Below are 16,362 nucleotides of genomic sequence, written 5' to 3' on the forward strand. Positions count from 1 at the left end.
TGTTCATATATACAGCCATTTAAAAAATTACTTATTTATTTATTTATTTATTTATTTATTTATTTATTTATATAATTTATTGTCAAATTGGCTAACATATAGTGTGTAAAGTGTGCTCTTGTTTTTTGGGGTAGATTCCCGTGGTTCATCGCTTACATATAACACCCAGTGCTCATCTCAACAAGTGCCCTCCTCAATGCTCATCACCCATTTTTCCCCCTCCCTCACCCCCCATCAGGAAACTACAGATGCTGTGGAGGATGTGGAGAAACCGGAACCCTCTTGCACTGTTGGTGGGAATGCAAACTGGTGCAGCTGCCCTGGAAAACACTGTGGAGGTTCCTCAAAAATTAAGAATAGAACTACCCTACGACCCAGCAATAACACCACTAGGAATTTATCCAGGGGATACAGGAGTGCTGATTCATAGGGGCACATGTACCACAATGTTTATAGTAGTGCTTTCAACAATAGCTAAATTATGGAAAGAGCCCAAATGTCCATCAAAAAAGATATTTTATTTTTACGTAATCTCTACACCCAACGTGGGGCTCGAACTCACAACCCTGAGATCAAGAGTTGCGTGCTCTACCAACTGATCCAGTCAGGCACTCCTCATTATAGTTTTAAAGGATGATTTTAATGCCCCCTCTTTCGTTCTTGATTTTAGCAATTGAGTCTTTTATTTTCTTGGTCAGTCTAGGTTAAGATTTGTCAGTTTTGTTGATCTTTTCAAAGAACCAACTTCTGGCTTCATTGATTTTCTCTGTTCCTTCCAACTCTCAATTCCCACTGCAATCTATAATATTTCTTTTCTTCTGCTTGCTTTGGGTTTAGCGTGCTTTTTCTTTTCCAGTGTCTTGTGGTGGAAAATTAAATTATTGATTGAGATCTCTCTCTCTCTTTCTCTCTCTTTTTTTACATTTGCAGCTATAAAATATTCTCTAAAAACTGCTTTGGTTGCATCCTGTAAGTTTTGGTATGTTTTGTTTTATTTTAATTTATCTCTAAGATTTTCTAATTTCCCTTGTGCTTTCTTCTTTGGACCATTGTTTATTTAGGAGTGCATTGTTTGATTCCCACATTATTTATGAATTTCCCAGAAATCCTGTTTAAATGATTTATAATTTTATTCCGCTGTGGTCAGAGAACACACACTGTGTGACTGAGTCTTTTAAAATATATTGAAAAGTGTTGTATGGCCTGACATATGGTCTGTACTAGAGATTGGTCTATGTGCATTTCAGAAGACTGTATTGGCTTGGTGGAATGTTCTAGAGACGTCAGCTAAGACTTGGTTTATTATATTGCTCAAGACTTCTGTTTCCTTGTTGGTGTTTTTCTAGTTGTTGTAGCCATTACTGAAATTGAGGCATTGAAGTCTCCAACTATTATTACTGAATTTTCTATTTCTCTTTTAATTCTTTCAGCTTTTGCTTCATGTGTTTTTAGGCTCTGTTGTTAACTGCATGTATATTTATGAATGTTGTGTCTTTCTGATGCATTTTTCCTTTAATCATTATAAAAATTCCTTCTTTATGTCTAGTAACATTTATTAAAGTCAGTTTTCTGTGATACGAGTGTGGTCATTCCGTATTTCTTATGGTTCCTGTTTCCATGATATATGTCTTTTTCTCCTTTTTTGTTCAGATTGTTTCTACCTTTGAATGTAATGCGTATTTCTTGTGAACAACATATAGTTGGGCCTTGTTTTTAAAAAAAATTTTTTTAATGTTTCTATTTATTTATTTTTGATGCAGAGAGAGACAGAGCATGAGCAGGGGAGGGGCAGAGAGGCAGGGAGACACAGAATCCAAAGCAGGCTCCAGTCTCCGAGCTGTCAGCACAGAGTCCAATGCAGGCCTGAACTCATGAACCGCGAGATCATAACCTGAGCGGAAGTCAGAGGCTTTAACCGACTGAGCCACTCAGGCGGCAACCCCCCCACCCCCCACCAGTATAACATTTTAATCGCTTTAATGATTTTTCACTGTAACTTGTTACTTTTTTAGTGTATGCTCCAGGGCTTAATCTACACATTGGAACTTTTCAGAATTGACTTCATATTTATAATACATTATAGTTAGATCTAGAAATGTTTCTCTTAATCTATTCCTTCTTTCCTTTTTTGTGCTGTTACCATTATAAAATTTACATCTATATAAGTTAGAAACCCAGCAGTACATTATTGTCTTTAAACATGAATAATTTAGAAGTGCACTTGAGAGGAATTCTACTGTTGTTGGGTGGAGGTCATTAGATCTTGCTGTTGGGTCAGTGTTGATTAGGTCCTGTTGGTAGAAGGTATTGTGGAGATATTGTATATCCTTGTTGATTTTTTGTCTAGTTTTTCTCTCAGTTGTTGAGAGAGAGGTGTTAGAGTCCCCAACCATAATTCTAGACTTGTCTGTTTCTCTGTTCAGTTCCATCAGTTTTGGCTTTATATATGTTGTAGCTCTGTTATTTGGTAAAGACAGATTTGGACTTGCTATGTATTCTCGGTCAACTGACCCTTTTTTCATTATGTAAGTTCCGCCCTTTGGTTTTGGTTATTTTCTTTCTTCCAAAGTCTATTTTATCGAACGTTAATATAGCCACTTATGCTTTCTTCCCATTGATGGGCACGTAATATATCTTTCTCTCTACCTTTCAGTGCCTTCTAATGCTTATTTTAGTGCATCTATGCATATTTACAATTAGTTGGAGGAATAGAGAGAAATGTGTATACTCCATCCTGTCCAGAACTGGAAGTAAATATAGTTCACCTACTTCTGTTTGCGTGAATGATCTGAGTTCGCCATTGAAACCACTGAGGCTGTGTGCTGCCCACACCTGACTTAAGTGCAGTGATCCCCCTTTACTTTACTTTACTAAGTCAACATTACTAGTCAACTTTACTAAGTCAACTTCTCTGTACATCAAGACTTGTAGTGGCCCTATTTTCTTCATTTCCAGGGATCACATTCTTGAAGTCCAAATATTTTTTTGTTAAACATGCCCCCGCCTTTTCTTATTTTGGTTGCATCCATCTCTCCTTTTCCTATGTAGGCATTTGGTTTTGGAGAGTTGGGGATGACACGTGATCTGGAAATTTCTGTCTGCTGCCACAAGCTTAGTGTGAACAGAAACAAAAAACTGCTCGTCAATGAGCTTGACACTAAGATGTAGAACCGGTAATGTGGCCTATTTTGATTAGATGGAATCTTTCTCCATTAACTGAGTAACTGGGAAAACTGAGCACAGGTTGTTGTGAGGATGGAGAGAAGGGTCTGTTAAGGGCTCTGCTGATGGAGGGGACACCTGAGCTGGGTCCCCAGGGATTCACAGCCAGGCAAGGAACAGGGGAAGGCCTGAGGAAGCAGCACAAGTAAAGGCATAGCCGCAAGAGCGTGTAGGGCTTGTACTTAGGGGCTGGGGTGAGATCTGTGACCTCAGAATTAGCTAGAAGCCAGCGCACGTGGAGCCTTGTAGGGTGTGGATCATATTTGGAACTTTATCCTGAGAGCAGTCAGAGGGCATTGGGAGGAGGCACGTGACCTGATTTGTGGTTTCTTTATTTTTCATTTCTTTTAATTTTAGAAAAAAGATCTTTTTTTTTTTGTATGAAATTTATTGTCAAAGTGGTTTCCATACAACACCCAGTGCTCCTCCCATCAGGTGCCCTCCTCGATGCCCGTCACCCCCCCTCCCCTCCCTCCCATCCCCCCATCAACCCTCAGTTTGTTCTCAGTATTTAAGAGTCTCTTATGGTTTGCCTCCTTGACTTGTGGTTTAAACAGTCGCCTTGGCTGCTGTGTGTGGAAGGGGCAGGAGAGGGGCTGAGAGCATAGCAGGGAACTCAGTTAGAAGGCTGTGGAAGTCTAGGGCAGAGGGGGTGGTGACCCAGCTTGGGGGGGGGTGGCGCTGGAAAGGTGAATGGTTTCAGGAGGTATTCGGGAGGAAGGATGGAAAGAATGTGGGACTGAAAGGTGTGAATGGTGGGGAGTGAGAGTGAGAGAGTGACACTTTTCCCCCAAGATGTCCTGCTGGGGCAGACTGGAGGCCACACTGTCGTGGGCAGAGCCACGGGGGCGGGGGGTGGGGGTGGTGAGGCAAGCTTCACATACACGGAATACGAGGAGATGGTGGGTGGCACCACCATGTCGAGATGCCCACAGGTGGTGGATCTGTGGGTCGGGAGCTCAGGACTGCAGACACAGACTGGCAGTCATGAGACGCTTATCTCATTATCCCATTTAGAACAATCCCGAATTATGTAAAAGGTACATTTATTTGCAGTGCAAGTCATCCTCAGTAGCTGCTGAGGGTAAAATCAGAAACTCGACCTAAATAGGGGCGCCTGGGTGGCTCAGTTGGTTGAGCGTCCGACTTCGGCTCAGGTCATGATCTCAAGGTTCCTGAGTTCAAGCCCTGCGTTGGGCTCTGTGCCGACAGCTCAGAGCCTGGAGCCTGCTTCGGATTGTGTCTCCCTGTCTCTCTGCCTCTTCCCCACTCATGCTCTGTCTCTCTCTCTCTCTCTCTCTCAAAAATGAATAAACATTAAAAAAAAAGAAACTGGACCTAAATAATAATAGGAAGTATGGGAAGAGTTTTTTCGTGACTGAATGGGATGCTACACGTCCAAATGGGCCGATAAGGGGAAACCATGAAGAATGGTGCAGAGGCCTTACTTGTCTCAGCCCAGCAGCAGGGCCCCAAGTGAGGGATTCTGGAGCGCCTGTCGGGCATGGCCTTCGGATGCCCACTCTTCCCCATCGCATGTGCCAAGCCCAAGAGCACCGGGGAGCAAACACGCGCTCTTGCCATGAAGTGTGTACCCCGAAAAGTAAATACTTTTTTATTTATTATTTATTCGTTCTCTCTTTCCTCTATACTGCTTTTTTAAAAAAATTTTTTAAATGTTTATTTATTTTTGAGACAGAGAGAGACAGAGCATGAACGGGGGAGGGTCAGAGAGAGAGGGAGACACAGAATCTGAAGCAGGCTCCAGGCTCTGAGCTGTCAGCACAGAGCCTGATGCGGGGCTCGAACCCACGAACCGTGAGATCATGACCTGAGCCTAAGTAGGACGCCCAACCGACTGAGCCACCCAGGCGCCCCTATACTGCTTTTTAAAAGTTGCAATTTCCCTAGGTCACAATTGTTCATGGAGAAAGGAGAGTAACAGTTCTAGGGCAAAAAAAAGTTACCATTGTGAGCATTGTCTATAACTGGCCAAATTACTAATAGAGGTGTTCTCGGGAATTTAGAATTGGCTGTTTCACTTAAAAAAAACACACACAAATAGTTTTATTGAAGTGTAGTTGATATACAAGAAACTGCACATATTTAATGTATACAATTTGATGAGTTTGGACAAGGCATACACCTGTGTAATCATCACCACAATAAGGTAATAGATGTGTCCATCACCTTCGAAAGTTTCCGTGTATATGTGTGTGATAAGAACACTTACCATGAGATCAGCGATTTCATCTTTACTTTAGGATTTGGAGTCACACAGACCTGATGGCTCTTTCGCGTACTGCCGGTCAGATTTTGGGTAAATCACTTCACGTAGGTCTGATCTCCATTTCCTGATTTGTAAAATGGGGATGCTACCTCACGGAATTATTCGGAGGCACAAATGTTGTAAGGTAAGTGAAAGGGCTGTATAAAGAATAAATTGCTGCTTAAGTATTAATCATCTGTAAAACCTAAAATGTGGCAACTCCTATGATTTCGAGGCTATTGTTGCTCTTTGCTTTAGCTTCACATTTTTTAAAATTATTATTTTGAGAGTGAACGAGAGAGAAAATCCCGCAGGCAGGTGCAGAGCCCCATGTGGGGCTCGAACCCACAAGCCGTGAGATCATGACTTGAGTCAAAATCAAGAGTTGGATGCTTAACCAACTGAGCCACTCAGGCGCCCCTTGAAATGTTTTAATGGCCCCCAAACATTGATATTATCTGAATTTTGTATATATTTGTCATAGCTTGTGATTATCAGTGCTTTCATTATGTCCCATAAATATTCTTGGTTTCCAACTTGAGCTAGATATGTTGGGAAAAGACGAAGTTCAGCTAATGTGCCATAGCTGAGGGATTTTGGGTATTTTAGCTTGCCTCTGATGATGTGGGACAGCTCAAGAACAATGCTTGACCCAGTGCTGAATTTTAACTGGGGAGTAGTTATCGTAAGAAGTCTTGTCATCTTTGCAAGATATTCAAAGCACTGTTGGATGCTGGAGGGGGAAATTACATTTGTTTTTGCAGAAATCCAGGCACTGCAAAAATTTTATGGAGCTCTGTGGACATTTCCTGGTGCCTAGAGATTTCTTTTCTTATTGCACATCTGAGTCCTCTATTTACCAGTGCTGTTACATAGGGGGAGGGTCTGTGGTAGGTGGCACCATCCCTGGGAGTAAGAGTTCCCAGGTTCATTTCCCAGCTCAGCACATTGACTCTGGACAAAGCCCCCAAAGCGTTCTCTGCTTCAGTCTCCGTAATGCCCAAGTGAAAATGAATACTTACTATCACTGAACTTGTGAAAATGCAGACCGATAATCAGATCTATGCCTTAAAACCCCTTTGAGGTCTACTGAGAAATACCTTGTTCTCAAATAAAGTGGTCTGTGGTTTTGTAGGCATCAATATATTGCCAAGAAATGAATCACTAGGGGAGCAAAATATGTAGACCAAATAACGGGGGTCATTGGCCTCAGTAAACAGATGTAAAAAATGGTGTTAAAGCACAAAGGGAAGTATTACTCTGCCCTGAGCAGGGAGCCATTGAAATGCTGGTCTGATTTCGATACGGTCCATGGCCGAGTGGCTTGGATGGCCTTTTCTCACTTGTTGGTAATGAATTGAATTTGGAGGCGTGTGATAAACGGAGGCACCCAGCATTAGTGAGTACCCGTGGTTGGAGAAACGCCTTTTTAGCCGAGCCACGGTGGTACTCTCCAAATCTGCCTACTAACTTTTTGAAAGAGTATTTAATTGTTAAAATTGCTGCTGCGTGATGTCTACAGCTTTCTGACTTCACTCCTTTCAAACCTTTGACCCGTAAGGCAGTCACTAGAAATGATTGCTCGTCAGCATCTGAGCCGAATTATTTATTCCATAAAACACTCAACCATACAAGTTGAGGCCGTGAAGGGTGTGGCAGCGGTGGGATTTCAGCTCATGCCAGAGAAATGACTGGAGCCTAAACCCAGCGCCTTATACCACTCGGCTACGCTACCACCCCAACTACACGATTTGAAGGAAAGAAGCCCTAAGGTCCTAAGTGATTGACACGTCTGGCTGAAGGATGATGTGGGCTGCTCATTGGCCGAGTAACTTGAAGGGAGGGCTTCCCCGTTCAACCTGAGCTTCCCCAGGTGGGATCCTGGCTAGCTCTTGACCCCAGGATGAATGTAGGGTGAACCGTTTTTTGAATAATGTACCAAACTTGTAGTCTGTGAATACCTCAGACCCGGTACTCATCGTGCTATAATATATTTGCCTTTAAAAAATTTTTGTTTTTACCACATGTGAGTTCTCTAAGGCCAGGAATTGTCTTTCATGTCTGTCTTCCCAGAGCCATTGTCCATAGTAGTCAGTCAATGTTTGTTGAAAAAGCAAAATAGCTTTCAAGCATCATGAATCCAACATGCAAAAGCTAAACCCAGTTTTGTCTTTCTCAGGGTGGCACCATAGCCAGCTTTGCAAGGAACCTGAACATTCTCTAAAATGACATTCTCAAACTTTACTGTGCATGAGTCACCTGGGGATCTTGCTAAAATGTATATTCTGATTCAGTAGGTTTAGGGTAGGCCTAAGATTCTGCATTTTTAACAAGCTCCCAAGTGATGCTGATGTGATTGGTCTGTATACCACACCTCAGGTAGTAGTAAGGATTTAGACCCTGATCTCTGCCTCACCTCCAAAATTTAGTCCATCATCGAGGCTTCTTGACCCTATCTCTTCTGTCCCAACTCTGACCACTCATTTTTTTTCCTGTTGCCAACACTTTAGCTGAAGCCTTCATTTTTTTTTTTGGGGGGGGGGGGCTGTGGCAATAGCTTTCATTTAATCTCCCTGGCTGCATCCCCTCCACGCCATTCTCTATACACATCATAACCAGTACGATATTTCTCGAATACATTTCTGATCATGTTCATTCTTGTAGCCTTCTATATAGGATAAAGCAAAAGCTTCAGCACAATGTTTTTGGTGGACGGATCAGGGGAGGGGAGGAATGTGTTTCAGGAATTCTTAGCCCCGTGCCACTTTCCAGTCTTCAGACAGAGCCACCCCTCTGCCCCCTCCCTGCCCCCTACTGCTGCCACCTCTGGAGTGTGGCCGCATTTAGGGGAGAATGCTGAGCTCCGTTGACATTTGGTAGGGCTTGTTTTCTTCCTCCTTTAATTTAGCAACTCATCGCAGGGGTTGTTCTTTGTTCATCTTTCCAGGGTTTTCTGTACGCTGACTACTGCTTACAGCTGGCTTTCTCTAGGGAGAAGTACTGGGAAGATCAATCCAAGGAGATCTTAAAGGGTCAATCAGGTTTGCAAATGCGTTCAGGCAGCTTCTAGTCTGTTCAATGAGAAGAAGTGCTTCTGAGGACAGAAATTTGCCCACGAAGTGCCTCCCAGACACTGTGCAATCATGCCCGTGATGGCTGCTTTGTAGCCTGGGCGTCCGGTTCTGCTTAGAAAAACTCGAGAGTGAGGAGGGAGTGAAGTGCATTTGACTTGAAGGAATTTGCTAATGGAAGATCAAAGTTGTAAAAACGGTACCTTCTTGTGCATTACCGGAGGGTTGGGGACAAGAGGGTGGGAGGGGGAAGCCTCACAAAATCCCCCTTTTCAGCCGTTTCACATTTTCTTTCATTTCTCAGCTCCTGTAAGGCTTAAGAAATAACTAACCTGAAACCTGTATTGTATTTCAGGAAAAAACTTCAGAGGGTGCTGCTTAGGCTTTTAGAACTCAGCGCTGCTGATCTCTGTGTTCTTAGACGTCCTGCTATGAAAAGTTTTATCATGGAAATGGACTCATTTAGCGTAGAGTTTATATGACTGTGGTGTAACAAATTTGAAAAACACATCTCATCTTGTCTTCTCTATTATGACACTAACTATGGTCGTACCTGGAGGGTGAAACGAATATTCTAGCCACTTGCCTTAAGAGATTGGCCTGCCTTTACATGGTGACCTTTGGTCATACATATGTCCTGCAGGGGTCTAGTCTGCTAGCTGTGAACTCTGGGGGGGGGTTGGCCAGAGGCGTCCCTTCCCTGTTATACACATCTGGAAGGACTCCCTGCCACTGCGAAACCAGGAAAAGCAAGTTATTTCCATGACCCCGTAAAGAAGACATAATTAGGAAGCTGATTTTGTAAAGCAACAGCCGACATGGTCCACCTCCCAGTATGAATTATGCCTCATTACATCCTTGTCTGGACAGTGCTTGACGTTGTTCCTCTCTGTTAGCATAAATGTCAAGGACTGACTGCATAAAGGAGCATCATGGGCTCAGGGTCAATCTAAAAGTGTGATTGGACTAGGTAGCAACACTTTTTTGCCTTCAGCGGGTCGTTTGTTCTGAGGTCCCTTGTCATTTGCATCCAGAAGAGGGACCGTTGAACAGAGGTGGCTGTCAGCAAGCGGTGGGCAGCCAGCGGGGCCTCACTGAAGACCACCCAGGAGGAGACACCATGTCTCACCTGACCAGATTCCCAGGAGGTAGCAGATGGGCTTTGATTGAATTGCACTGCTGAAGGCTTTCTTCAGAGAGTCGGGGGGAAATGCCTCCGACCTGGAAAATTATGGCTGTTTGTGGCCTGTTTAAAAAGCTCACCGGCTCTCAGCACCAAGTGTTCTAACCTTTCATCCACCTCTGGTAAGTCTGCCTCTCAGAGTGCATGCCACCATTGTGCCTCCACTGAATCGAGCTGCCAGGGCTGTCTATGTGTCTGTCATCTGGCCCTTCTGGAATAGACAGTCCGGACAATCTTCAGAGCTCCTGACGATTTCAAAGGGGAGATACAGACCTAAGAAATTAAGCCTTCCACTCCTGGGAGAGAGAGTGGCATGTAAATTACGACCACATGGCGCCTCTCAGCTAAAATGAACCTGATCCCAGGCAGAGCTGGGATTGCTTTGGGATTTCACGTTGTAAGGTCTGTGAGCAGGCAGGTACAATAGCAAATGATGTGGACTTGGAGTCCCGACGAAGCAGTTCAAATCCTGACTGCCATTTGCTAGCTAGGCAGCTTTGGGCAGTTTGGTTCACCTGTTTGATCTTTGGTTTTCTTCAAAAATGAGGACAGGACAGTGCCTGCCCTCCCTACCTCTTGGGCTTGTGGTGAGGCATCAGAGGAGGTCATGGACGTAAAAGTACTTTGCACACAGTGAAGGGCTTCCCCATTTGCCCAGGGCCAGCCAGGCCCAGGACTCTGTTAAAACTTTTCTTACCTTAACGCCGAAATAAATATTCTCTCCTACAGGGACAGGTGGCTCCACGTAATCAGTGAGGGCTCAAAATAAGAGGTGCGCATGCCTTTGGAGAAGTCACCTTGGGAGGACACGGCATGAGGACACCCCTCGACTATGTAGAGGTGGCGTTAACCTTTTGAGAACCCCGTCCTTGAGAATTGCCTTTAGAACTGGTGTTCTTAGGCACAAAGGAAACATCTTCCAAAATGGCCACTCACTGGATACGTACGCTTGGACCTTGCCACCATTTCTAATAGTTACACGTGGTATTCAAACCACAGAATGTCAGATTTCCGATGTCCCTTAGAAACATTCTGGTCTAGTAGTTTTCCACACTATGTTCCCCAGATTCCAGCTGTTTGGAGAAGGGACATGAAGGCTGGGGGATCTCCAAAGCATCATCTGTCTTTGATGCCGAGATGCCATTAGTTGTATTGTGTGTCAATTTAGTATTGGGACTTTGGGAATCTGAAAAGAATGTACACCATCATTCTAAGACCCATCCACCCACCCATTTATTTATTTATTTATTTATTTATAGAGTGCACAAGAGCATGGGGGGTGGGGGGAGGAGCAGAGGGAGAAGGAGAGAGAGAATCTTAAGCAGACTCCATACTCCACGCAGAACCTGATGCAGGGCTCTATTCTATGACCCTGGGATCATGACCTGAGCAGAAATCAACAGTGGGATGCTTAACCAACTGAGCCACGCAGACACCCCAGACCCACCCTAGTTTAAATGTGAACTATGACTAAATACAGTCCATCTTAAGATGAAGAAGATGTAGGGGCACCTGGGTGGCTCAGTCGGTTAAGCGGCCGACTTCAGCTCAGGTCATGATCTCGTGGTCCGTGAGTTCGAGCCCCGCGTTGGGCTCTGGGCTGACAGCTCAGAGCCTGGAGCCTGTTTCAGATTCTGTGTCTCCCTCTCTCTGACCCTCCCCCGTTCATGCTCTGTCTCTCTCTGTCTCAAAAATAAATAAATGTTAAAAAAAATTTAAAAAAAGATGAAGAAGATGTAATTTTTTCTGAAGAGTGGAAGTTTACACGATTGGAAAAGCGTTGTTTCTTTGCTCTGCTTCCTATGTTGGGCTCCCAGATATGGTTTCATGTGACAGATTTCTGCTCTTACAAAGTTTGAAAATTGGCCTAATTCAGCCTGCTGCTCCTGCAGAGGTCCAGAGAAGAGAAGGACATATAGTTAGTTACCGGCAGGGCTGGGACTGGAACTCTGGCCTGTTGAGTGCTAATCAAGTTCTCTTCGCCTTGTCATAGTGCTTCTTGTCCACAGCCATATTTCATCTTGCAGGGACATCATTTCACTGCTGAATGCAGCTCATCTACATAGGGAAAATGAATCACTGGTGTCCCAGAAACATCAAGTCACTAGGTGATTTCACCTGTAAGCTGTTGCCATAGGCTGAGCCCTGAGGACTACCTTATACCGAGCCTCGGTGTTTATAGTAACAGAGATAGCTGAGGTTCACCAGTGGGCTGATGGCCAATGACAGTGCTTTCTGCATTAGCAGTGGGAGCATCAAGCCAGGGAGGAGCTGAGGCTGGCCCCAAAGGCCAAGTCTGACAACGGTCCAATGGCTAATGTGAGGATTAGCTGTTGCTTTGGGTAATCTGTCTCCGGTTCAGACTGGATACAGGAGAGCCTCAAGGACTCATTTCACTTGGCCGCTTCTTGGTCTGCTGTAGTTTTCTCTTTTCAAGTACATCTTTCTTTGTAAAAATTGGACGAGACGTTGTTATTTTTCGTTAAGTTGATCATTTTTGAAGCTGGCATAGAAATGTTTATGGGTTAACGCTAAAAAAAAAATGTAACGGGAAAGAAGAAAAACCCCACCCACTTGTTTGGTCTCTTTTGGGAGTGGAGGAAGTGCCAGCACTGTGTTTGGGGGTGCAGGCCCAACTCTGCAGGCCCCTTGGATGTCCACTGAAGTTCAGAAGACAAAGATTTGGTCACACCGCGAAGTTGAACCTTCTCAGTGCTGGCCTTGGGCCAAGGCCAATGTTGGTGAGTTGGCTGTCCGGAAAAACGCCACTCCTGTGAGTTTCTCTGCTGTGGATGAGGAGAAAGCTGCCATCGACAAAACTCTATGTTGTTGATTTCACTTAGTTTAAGGGGGGGGGGGGGAAGCCAAACACACAATCGTAAGTAAACCACCCTGCAAACATTTACCACCCTAGATAACATTTGGTGGTCAGTTTGAAATCTTACAGACCGTGGTTTCCCTCGGTTCTGAACATAGACTGGCTTCAGAACCAGAAGTGCATTACACGATTTGATGCTTGTCAGATGAAGGCCCAGCTTCGCCTGGCTCGGAAGGTTATCAGGGTAGTAATTGTCAGTGGATTCCTCCGTAACTGTCTGGTCAATTTAAGCATTTGCATGTGGGTTGTTAAAGTGATGATATCATACAGAAGGCACACTCTCCCATGGAAGTAAACGTTAGCAATGTGATGGCACCTTAATCATCTTTCTCCCCCTTTGGGAGAGCAGAGTGGGGGTCAACTTAAAGGTCTGTTTTTGTTATTGAAGCAAAAAATTCGCACTTGGTATAAGATAAGATGTTTAGTTAATGCGTTTTCTTGAATTCAACTGGAACAATTCCATGGTGACTTAAGCCAAGGTTTAAAAGAATGGGTAAAAGGACAGCGCTTCAGAGGAGCCAATGTGAAGTGCCTGAAGGAAGGGTAGAGGCAGAGAGAGAGAGGAGATAGTTAATCAGCCACCATTTGCCAGGATGGTGTGTAATCATGTTTGATTTGGTGGAACAGGCTTTTTATGTATAACCTGTCTCTCGGTCCTGCATCAGGGACCAGTAGGTTGTTTGAACTGTTGTATCTGCACATTTTCATGCAGGGCCTGGCATAGGGTTGGGACTCATAAGTTGACTCTATATGGAGGACTGAATTTTGGAGGATGCTCTCTAAGGGTAGCGGGGACTAGCAGTTCACCAGGAAAGGCGGGGCACAGAGGCAGGAGGAAAAGCCACGGACTGGGAGTTTCCATAAGGGGTCAATGGAAGGGACAGTGTTCATCAAATGGAAGAGCACAGAGGGGAACATTTGGATTTGGCAAGGAGGTTCCAAGAGAAATGTTAGTGCCATTTTAGAGAGTTAAATTCCAAGTCACAAACCACAGATGACCCTGACCCCTTTGTTGGTTGTAAAATAAACACCTTTCCAGCATCGTGCCCGGTGGGGTGCCACGGCCTGCGTTTATTAAACAATGCATTTTATTGAGTTGAATGGAGTGGTGTGGGAGAGGGAAGGGATAGTTCATGTGCCACCAGAAATCCTAACCTGGGCCTAGCATCAGGGCAGCTGTGAATTGGGGATAGAGGGATGAAAATGCAGCTGTATAGATGTGGAATAAGCCACTCTCGGAGCAGGGAGGGCCCATAGACTTCATTGAGTCCAATCCCTTCGGTGAACGGATGATGAAACAGAGGCTCCATGAGGGGAAGTGACTTGTCCCATGTCACCCACCAGATTAGTTACAGCCAGGAGACAGAATTAAGTGACTTGGCCATGGTCACACCAGTGAGTGGCAGAAGCTAGGGTCTGTCTCATTTATTGCCTATGGGCATGACCACAAGACTATGTGAAAGAGGGTTTTGTTGTGGGAGGGGGAAGGCCTGCTCGGGAAAGGCTACTCTACAGAGATTACATTTGAGCTGAAATCCCAGAGAACATGGGAAGGAACTAGTCACGGACAAGCCGGAAGTAGCTCAGGCTGAGGGAATCGCAGTTGCAAAGACGGCTGAGGTTGTTAATTCACCTCAAGGAATGATGACAAGGTCTTTGCTTAAGCCCTTTTTTGGAGGTAATGCTTTGGCAGACCCAATGGGCAGGTGTTACTTTGCTGGTATATCTAATACAAGAGTTTGCACTAGAAGCTCACGAAATGCAATCCCCTTAAAACTTGTCTGTTTAGCTGTTGAACATTTGGTAAGAACAATATGAATCGTTAGAGTATAACAAGGGGCCAGGAGCAGTGGGAAGGAAATTACTTAAGAATGGCCCTTTAAGAGCCTGTAGGACCAGGTCACTGGGAAAATACTGGCAAATATTTCCCCTCTAAGACTTTTAATACACGTCATGCTATAGGATTCCTAGAAGTATTTTTTTCCTGCGTCCATCAGAGGCTTGTATTTACAGAGGCACATGGATCAAAGGCAAGGAACCACTGCTGCTGGAAACCTAAAACCATCCTTGTGTGGGCTCGGCCCCGGAACAAAGCGACACAGGCCAGGATTTTACTTCCTGCCCTGGAACTGACTGGCCTTTGACTCTGCAAGTTGTACTTCTCCGCTTTCTGTGTGATATGCATAACATGTCCATCCTTCTCCTTTCTAACACAATTGTACTTTCTTGGACAGGATTTATGAAGGCATTCACCAAATCCAAATTCTTCATAGTATGGATGACCAGGATGTTCCTTGATAGTGATTCAAAGTAAAGTGTGCCCTTGAAAGAGTGCAGTAAGTTGCCTTGCGCATTGCCTACTGAGAAAAGATATAATGGAGCCCAAATCTAGGTTTCTTATTTCCGCCTCCTTTTCTTTTGCCATGGTGATGCTTTTCAAGGTTGCATTCTTTGCTATTCAATGTTGGCCACGCAAAACTGTTGAACAAGAATTGGTTCGGAGATTACTTGCCCCAGCAACAAAGCAGAAAGTGTTTTACTAAAATAGGATCCTCAGATTTGTTTGGATCTGTAGTTTATTCCTAACTGAAATTCCAAGAAGTGCTGGTGACAGTCAAGATTCATAGCAACCAGTTTTTGCAAGAGTTAGAAAAGAATAACATTCTCCTTTTATAAGGCATTGGTCCAAATTGGAAGGCTTTTGGGATCCCAGGATGGTGAATGGTGGAGTGCATGTGAACATACAGGGAAGTCTCGTTCACGTCGTGGTCTTCTCTCCGCTAAGAATGGTGTTTGGGTGGGATGGGTGGGGGGTTTCTGATGTCCTCATTTACTACCACCTCAGTAGCTATTTAAGTGATGACTCTTCTTGGTGGTAGTAAAATTATGCTGCATGAAATACGACCTCCCTAAGGATCTTACTACATGCCAGAGGTGGTTACCAGAAATCGTTGCTGCTGCTGCAATGCTCCATGTACCAGGACTAAACCACAAGATGAAGTAATCTGCATTTTTGCCTTTAAAAAGTGCCTGGTGGGAAACCAGGATGTGAACTATTGCCCAGTGAAATATAATGCCCGAGACAAAAAAGGGAAGATACTGCAAACTTAAAATCCTTACAAAACTGACCATCTGGGTTATATATTAAACCACAGCTCTCGATTTGTTATGGTTTGTGGAATGACTTCACAACGAGTGCTCTTTCCCCCTACCCAGCTTCAGGAAAGCATTCTCTTGTCATCAGTGTAGTTAGCAAAAAATTTACCTGAGCTTCAGTTCTGTTTAAAAAAAGGAGGTTTAAATCAATGATTCCCAGTAGAGGCACTGTGTTGGCTGACCTCTTTGCATTTAGCTTTACTATATGGTCTTGCATTGCTAATTCCACTCTAGCTGTGAGAGATACACCAGTGTGTAGCCACTGGGCCGTGAGATAAGTCAAATCAATGAAGAGTTGACAGTTGAAAGACCTCTCAGCCTGGATTCAGGAAACAAGAGCCTGTACGGCTCACTTTGGGCATCAAAACCCTGACATTTTCATGTTTTCAGACCACTCAGTAGTAGCCCTATTTTGATAATCATTTAAAAGTATTTCACTTAATTAGAGCAGGATTTGCTAAGGCAGAAAATCACATTTATACGTTAACCTGGCTTTAAAACCTCAGGTTTTCAGGAGACTTGTTGTCTCTAATCAGAAACGACAGCCTGGGGACTGGCTCCATGCTGTTTGGGGTCCAGCCCA

At 44.3% G+C, this 16,362-nt stretch overlaps 1 protein-coding gene across 2 annotated transcripts in view; it reads left to right on the top strand.

Moving 5' to 3' along the window:
* The window catches only part of HS6ST2 (heparan sulfate 6-O-sulfotransferase 2), a 287,408-nt gene that overhangs the window by 16,663 nt on the left and 254,383 nt on the right, over positions 1 to 16,362 (top strand). The window lies entirely within an intron of this gene.

The sequence above is a fragment of the Panthera onca genome, chromosome X (assembly GCF_046562875.1).
Source record: "Panthera onca isolate mPanOnc1 chromosome X, mPanOnc1 haplotype 2, whole genome shotgun sequence".
NCBI classification, from domain to species: Eukaryota; Metazoa; Chordata; class Mammalia; order Carnivora; family Felidae; genus Panthera; species Panthera onca.